We start from the raw sequence: 8,930 nt of genomic DNA on the forward strand, positions 1-8,930 counted from the left end.
GGCAATTTCCTTCGCCATTTAAGGGAAGTTTTCAACTATTATCTCCTCAAGTATTTTCTCATGGCCTTTCTTTTTGTCTTCTTCTTCTGGAACTCCTATGTTTTGAATGTTGGGGCATCTGTCATTGTCCCAGTGGTCTCTGAGGTTGTCCTCATTTCTTTTAATTCTTTTTTCCTCTCTGCTTCATTTACTTCTACCATTCTATCTTCCACCTCACTTATCCTATCTTCTGCCTCAGTTGTTCTACTCATGCTTCCCTCCAGAGTGTTTTTGATATCAGTTATTGAATTATTCTTTATTATTGATTGACTCTTTTTTAATTTGTTCTAGGTCCTTGTTAAACATTTCTTGCATCTTCTCAATCCTTGTCTCCAAACTACTTATCTGTAACTCCATTTTGTTTTCAAGATTTTGGATCATTTTTACTATCATTATTCTGAATTCTTTTTCAGGTAGACTCCCTATCTCCTCCTCTTTTTTTGGTTTGATGGGCATTTATCATGTTCCTTTACCTGCTGAATATTTCTCTGCCTTTTCATCTTGTTTAGATTGCTGTGTTTAGGTGGCCTTTCTGTATGCTGGAAGCTTGTGGTTTCTCTTTATTGTGGAGGTTCCTCCCCATGGATGGGCTTGGACGAGTAGCTTGTCAAGGTTTCCTGGTTAGGGAAGCTTGCTTCAGTGTTCTGGTGGGTGGAGCTGGATCTCATCTTTCTGGAGTGCAATCAAGTGTCCAGTAGTGAGTTTTGAGGTGTCTATGGGTTTGGTGTGACTTTTGGCCACCTATATTTTAATGCTTAGGGTTATGTTCCTGTGTTGTTGGAGAATTAGCTTGTTATGTCTTGCTCTGAAACTTGTTTGCTCTTGGGTAGAGCTTACTTTCAGTGTAGGTATGGAGGCTTTTGGATGAGCTCTTGTCGATCAATGTTCCCTGGAGTCAGAAGATTTCTGGTGTTCTCAAATTTTGGATTTAAGTCTCCTGCTTCTGGTTCTCAGTCTTATTTTTACAGTAGCCTCAAGACTTCTCCATCCATATTTCACTGACAATACAACATCTAGGTTAATGGAGAAAATATTCTCCACAGTGAGGGACACGCAGAGAGGTTCACAGAGTTACATGGAGAAGAGAAGAGGGAGGAGGGAGACAGAGCTGACCAGGAGGAGAAGGGAGGGAATCAAAAGGGGAGAGAACAATCTAGCCAATTATCAATTCCCTATGTTCTCTCCACAGTCTGGAACACCTAGAGAAGTTCATAGAGTTATGTAGAGAACAGAAGAGGGAATAAGAGGTGATCAGGAGGAAAAGAGGGGGAGTCAAAAGGAGAGAGACAGATCTAGCCAGTAATCAGTTCCCTAAGTGTTCTCCACAGCCCAAAATACACAAAGAGATTCACAGAGTTGAGTAAAGAAGAGAAGGAGAAGGGAGGAGATAGAGGAGACCTGGGTGGGGAAAGGGAGAGTCAAAAATGGAAGAGGGCAATCAAGCCAGTAATCACATTCCTAAGTAAACATGGGTACTGAAGATTGGATTTTTAAAGTTATAAAATTGATAATAAATACTAAAAGCAAAGATTAAAAATCTAGAGTAGAGGGTAGAATCTCAAAATTACAATATTTTTTAAAAAATCAGGAAAAATTATAAAAAATATATATGAAATTTGCTTTAAAAATTGGGTCTTTTTTTGCAAGGTAATAGTATGTTATATAAATGAAAATTAAAGGAGTAATAATGAACTTTAAAATAAAATAATTAATTAAAAAATGATAATAGTAAAATATATCTAAGAATTTCTCTGGAGCTGTTGAGGACAGTGTTGGGTCAGTTCAGTTTCAGATAGTTCCTTGTTCTAGCTTATACTTCTTCTCAAGGTCTATAGGTCCCTTCCAATGTAGTCAGTGCTAACTACAGCATTTTAATTGGTTGATTCTGTCACTTCCAAGGTGGTTCCCTCTTCTTTGTTTATTTTGGCTTCCTCTGGTTGCAAGTGTCTTCCGTGTCTAATTTCTACCATGAAACAAGGGGGTGAAGGTTGTCAGTTATTTAGGCTCACTTGTTCAGTTGTGCTGTGGGGAGGGAGAAAAACTGCAAACAAATATCACTGGCATGTGTAGGGAGTGCTCGCAGTGTCTGGGCCACACTGGGTTTGCCCCTGTTCGTGGCGTGTGTGCTTTCCTGGTCTACAGTGCTCAGGCTCCAGGTTGCTCTGCAGGGGAACTGTCTAAAGCAGGCCCTGCGTTGCATGCACTTCCCAGGTCTAAGCTGCTCAGGTTCCAATTCTCAGGTACTCCACAAAGGCACAGACTCGGTTGGACCTACATTTTGTGCCCTTCCCAGGTCTGAACAGCTCAGGCAACTAGGTGCTTGGAAAGCGCACTCTCCCCAGGTAGGTGGTGTATGTTATCACCCTCCTGGTCCCAGCTGCTCAGTTTCCTGGGTGTGTCAGGTGTGCCGTGTGTCTCCTCTGTGGAGCTGATCGATCTCTGACTGCAACTCTCCTGGCAGAAGTCAGTGGTCCAGGATTCCAGGAAAACTTGAGTAGTAACTGGGAGCCTACTTGCAGTTTGGTAGAGGATGCTATCTTTGGAGCCAAGATTGCCCCTCACCTTCCAGTTCTGGCTATCACCCACCTGCCTCTCTGCCTCCAGCAGGGAATGGGTCCATCCACAGCTGGCCAGCTCTCCGCTGGTATTCGCTCAGTGCTTTGTTCTGTGAGCGAGCTGGCAGTGCCTTAGGTTAGAGCTTTTTGTGGGAAAGTTCTCTCTCTCTTTCTCTCTCTTTTTTTCTCTCTCGCTCTCTGGCTATCCCACAGTTTGGGTTTTCATTTCATGTTAGCTCCCTCAGATTGTCCTCAGGGCATTCAGGCCCAGTCCTTACCTTAAGGAATGCAGCCTGCACCTCCCTGTTCAGCCACCGCTCATTGGTGGTGGATGCGAGTATCTGGGCTACTTCTCTACTGGGAGTTGCAGTTAGGCGTGTAATCTGCGGGCTTTTTTTTTTTTTTTTCCCCTCCTGGTTATGTTGTCTTCTGAGTTTCCAAAACTTCCAACAGACCCACCGGTGAGAGGGTTTCCTGTTGTTTCAAAACTTCTCCTCCTTCATGACTCTCTTCCCGGGACAGGTCTCCATCCCTAACTCTTTTGTCTCTCTTTTATCTTTTATATTTTGTCCTACCTCCTTTCGGGTGCCCAGTGTCCTCCGTGAGAGTTCAGAAGTTGTTTTATGGAATTTGCTCAGCATTCAAATGATCTTTCAATGAATTTGTGGGGAGAAAGTGGTTTCCCCATCCTATTTCTCTGCCATCTTAGGACCTCTTCCTAAAACTGTATAATCTAAAAGCAAACCAATGTGTTATAAAAGAAAGATGTAGCATCATGACAGCATACGACATGGCATCATGACTCAGAATAGCATAAGGAATATTTTTATTCCTGAGGCAATAACACAAAACTTGAGATCTAAATATTGAAATCTGATGATTTTAATAATTTGTAGAAATGCTGAAGATAAGATGTCAACTAAAATAAATATCTGATAATAACATTTTTCCTGGATAGATAAGATCCTTCAGTAAGTATTGATTTTTATCACAATGGAAATGGGAGGGGTTTTCTCATAGAGGAATTCAACAAATATGGTCTAGGATATTTGATTTTTGTTAAAAATTAACCACAAAACCTTATTTGCCAAACAACTTGCACTTCAGTTATATGAATAGGGGTAGAAAAAGCTATAGCTCAAAGGCCAGAAGTATAATATTGGGGAGTAGGGAAAAGGCCTCCATTCTCATTTAGCTCGATAGCCCCCAAATAATTTCCACTCCTTCCAAAGACTGTTTATTTCACAGCCAACAAAACACAGGTGTGTGTTATTTTACAGAAGTCTCTTAAAACATAAATCCAGGCATAAAAATAATTGGTGAATCTTTTTATAGAAGAATTTACCACAGACTTTACTTTTCTGAAATTTTATTGTCATGCATGTCATATGAGGTTTATAGATTTGTATTTATATTCAACTTCTTTTTAAGAAACATAATTTGGGAAACATACACTTTACTTGGATCTAACAAGTTTAAAATTCAGCTTAGCTTTCTCTGATTCTTGATAGAATAACTAGAAAGGGAGGGCAAATATAAAAATCTCTGCAATTTCTATCCTACTTCACAATGGTCTAGCAAGATATTATAGTGTTCTATTTCAGTATGGCAACAAGAAAAATAGTGTGATTAATGAGAACATGCTGGGCATCACATATATTTATTTATTGTTGTCTCTAGCACATTTCTGCAGTGATCTTATTTGTCTCCAGTCTAATGCAAAGGGAGATCACTTGGCAGTACCCATTATTACCTACATGATGAAATGACAATGACATGTTTAAGATCTTCTGGGCTTCAAACTATAAACACTAATGAATGCATGGAGTCTGAAATCCTAATTAGATATATTTCTCTGTATTAAGCCCAACACTTTAAGAGCAGAAAAACATAGTTTTGCACCCTATTTCTCTTACTTATCCGCTATGTTCTTTCAATTATGCAGCCTCTCTGATCTGTAAAATAAGAACAGCATATACCTGACAGGACCATGGTTAGGAGACGACAAGGGGCTGCAGAGAACATGTTTGGCATAAAGAGGCTTGGAAGACTATCTTAGCATTTGGGCTATAAATCAAAGGATAAGACACAAGTTTACCAAAACTTTATGCATGTTTATACAATTACATACATATGTACATTTTTTTTCTAACTGAAGCACAGTTGATACAATTTTATATATTTATATAGCTAATCTGGGCATAAACACACACATAAGAACAATCCTAGACTGCTTCAGTAATGGCACTATGAAATGACATTTACTTTGAGGAACTAGTGTATCAAGAGGCATTTTGGCATTAATATCACAGATGCAAATAGAACCTGAAAAGAAAGTATCACACAAACATTGTGAAATAGTGCAGGGAAATAAATCCTGATGATCTGACAGGAAGAGTATAGATGAAATACAAAATATTTGTGTCTCTATTTTCCAGTTTAGAAATTATTCATTTTCTGATTGCTTCACTTTGTTTCCTCCTTTTCACTCAGATTCTTACTGTCATCTATTTTTATCTGAATCCTTCACTACACAACATTATTTTTATTTTTCTTCATCCACTGAATGACTGACTTCTTGCTCTATTCAAGGGAGTCATCCTCACTATATAAACCTACATTTATTATACATTGAATGGATTAACAACAATTAATTGTTTTATAAACCTTCATTCATTATACATTGAATGAATTAACAAAAATAAATTGTATTGTATAGAACATGAACCTATATTCAATATTCTGTCATAAACCATAAAGGAAAGGAATATGAAAAGGAATGTATATGCATAACTGAATCTCTTTGCTGTATAGCAAAAATTAATACAATATTATAAATTAACCAAAAAACCTACCTTTATATTTTTCAGTGAGAGCTGAAAGTATCTGTCAATCCATGTCCACTAATACAGATTGAGGTGACTGAAAGGAGGGACTCAAGTGAAATTTGTTTTCACATATATACACTTTGAAATATAACATTTATCTTTGAGATTTGAAATAAAAGATATTTTTTAGTTTTTTTATTTCTGACAAAGAACATGACTAAGATATTTTAAATAGTCTCTTTTTATTGGTATGATGTATAAGACAATGATTTACTGTGGACACTTGAAAAGGTAGCAGTGTGGTAAATCTAATCAGAAAGTGTGGTGAATACAAACATGTTGAGAGTGATAATGATATTTAAGGATGAAACACCATGAAACCAGGTGCAGAAGAATATTTTTGTTCACAATAAAATTTTGCATGTTTCCATTCTCTCTTATTACTATGATATATGTTCATCTTAAAGTTTGTAAATAAAAAGAACGGATGGTAAAGGCAAAGATGAAAGAATAGGTCACTCAAGTGACCGAATATTCTCTCAAAATTCTAGTAAGATATTCATTCCTGCATTGTTTTATCAGATACACCTCAGAATAAAACACAAAATACAATTAAACACTTTCCTATTGATTCAAAAATTTTATGCTATTTATGTCAATTTAAATTATCTCTGCTTTCTATCAGTCACTGAAAGTTTTGTAAGAATATTATTTTGGATGTCATTTTTATTAGTAACTAGTAGTATAAAAATTAAATTTTACTGTATGGTATATTATGTTTTATATTTATCCAAATTGTTTCTATACTTATTTATACTTAGAAAGCTATCAATAATATAAAAATTAAATCACATTATGAATTTATTAATAAAAAAGCTTCATCATATAAACAAAATGATTTTTTTTGCATATGCCTCCTGAAAGTGGTTTAGAAAACAATTTTTATATTGATTTTACCAAGAGAAATGAAACTCAAATATGTCTTTTGAGTATAACAATAGCTTGACTTCAAGATAATTTTTAAAAATGAGATATTTTTCCTATTTTGTAGTTTTAGTATATTTATATCTACCATGATGGATAATTATTTTGAAAAGAAAAATGAAGAATCTCAGTTTATAATAAAAAGAAAAAAAAAAAAGCAGAATGTCTTTCTTCAAAATTTGATTGCCAGGAAAGTTAAATCTTTTTTGTATAATGACAGAACTCTTTAAAATACAGTGATAGTGACTTCTCTCTTTTCCATTTTTCATCTTTTTAGCTATGCATTTCTCCTTAGAACCTGCGATTACAAGTATGACTTCTGAAGTGACTATAATTTTATGGCTAACAAAGTATTCTCTGACTGAAGTTAACATTTTCATATAAGAAAATATTGAGTGCACAATGTATATGTAATCATAATGATTTTAGTGGAGAATTATATAATCAATAGTTAAATTTTCTTAACATTTTCAGCTCAGTTCAGTTCATTTCAGTTGCTCAGTCATGTCCAGCATTTTGTGACCCCACGGACTCTAGCACTCCAAGCTTCCTTATCCATCACCAACTCAGGGAGCTTGTTCAAACTCATGTCCATTGAATTGGTGATGCCATCCAACTATCTCGTCCATTGTCGTCCTCCTCCACTCCTGCATTCAATCTTTTCCAGCATGAGGGTCTTTTCCAATGAGTCAGTTCTTCACATCAGATGGCCAAAATATTGGAGAAAACAAGGCTCTTATAAATACAGGACAAAATACTGGCAAAAACAAACTCCAGTGAAACTTGCTTGCAAAACATTTCTATGTAATATGGAAAAGCTTTTCATGTCCTTCAGAATAATTCTTTTATCTTGCACCCCATACATAATTCATACTGGGCTCAAAGTCTCCTGAATTTTGAACAAATATGTAGACTTGAGGGAAATTGAAATTGAAGAGAGGGCACCTGACCTAGGTAGAAATATAATACTTGGTTATGTGTTACAAAGTTTAAAGATAAGGACTTTGTCATCAGAAAAAAAGAAAAAAGAAAACCCTTGACATTTGAAAAGATTCTGCTTTTTTTAAAAGTGAAATTCAGTCAGAGCCATTGACTTATAAAAACAAAACAGAATCAGAAATGACCTTTTGTTCAATACTGGTGACAAGAGAGAACAATATATTTGGCAATCATAGTTTAAAAGCTGTTGAAATGAGGTATCTTAAAAACTTCTCTTCCACCTCATTATTTGACATTCACATGCTGTTTAGTTGGGGAATATTGTAATAAAATATAGAGCTCTCTGTTGGGAATCATGGACTCTTCCAGGCTTGATGTAAAAGTGAATTGTTTAGCTTCTCTAAGCCCTAGTATTTTTTACTTGAAAGTTGGAATGATAATAACTTGAAATCACCTATAAAATGAAGATTAATTCATAGATATGCAAACTTACCCCCAAAAAGTAAAACATCCCTTCTATCAGGAAAGTTTGAGTTAAAGGTACAAATGGATTTTAAAATGACAAACATATCAGAATAAGAATTGGGCAGATTTGGAGAAATGGAAAAATACAAGTCAATAGATTTGTTTTACCAGCCTCCATCTTGTTTTTGCAGGAGGCATAGAATCTGCAACAATTTAGTTGTGAATACTATGGCTTGAGAACTCTTTCATTATCAAGTTGACTCTTTTAGTTTTTTCTTGATGATTATCAAATGTAGCATGGTTGCAGGCATAGATTTAAAAACAAATTGGCTGGATTCAACTCTAAGCTATGGCTACCGATAAGCTGTATGTTTATAGGAAAGTAATATAACATTGTTGTGTCTGGTATTTCTCATCTGCAAGTGAACTGCTATAAAGGCAAAAAGTGGCTATTATTTCCAAAGTGCTTGAATAGTCTCTGACACATAGTAGGCATGCTATAAATGTTTGATTAAATGTAATGATTTAACTTCCAATTTAGAAATTCCAATTTATAACTTTTTCCTGAGAGACAGATTGCTTTTTTAGAGAAAACGATACTAGGTTCCTGAATCTTCAAGTCTGAAGACCAGACACAAGACTGTGATACCTTATCCAAAGCAATTGATGTCAACACAGGATGGTACTCAGTGTGGAGCTAGTTAAGTAGTCATGATGATTCTTGACATATCTTCTGGAAATAATACTTCAATGTTAGGAATTATTTAGAGACTTGGAAAATACAAATTAAAGACCCAAACTTTGAAAGAACTGGGATAAAAGTCAATATCCAATAATAGTTCTCTGATTTCATAGCCTGAGTTATGTCAGTCTAGTCTTTTTAACATTTTTATTAAGGATTATGAACTCCAAACATACACATTTAAAAATGTTATAATGTAATAAACACCCATATATCCATCATCCAACTTCAACAGCTATCAGTTTTTAAGGCCAACATTCCAGTTTAAGAACATTTTTCACTTTTGCTCTTATGACTTTCCCTTGTCCTATAATATTTTAAAGCAAATTCTTGCACTTTATTCCTAAGTATGAGAACTCTTTTCAAAATCACAATTAA

Source organism: Ovis aries, chromosome 2, assembly GCF_016772045.2.
Source record: "Ovis aries strain OAR_USU_Benz2616 breed Rambouillet chromosome 2, ARS-UI_Ramb_v3.0, whole genome shotgun sequence".
NCBI classification, from domain to species: domain Eukaryota; kingdom Metazoa; phylum Chordata; class Mammalia; order Artiodactyla; family Bovidae; genus Ovis; species Ovis aries.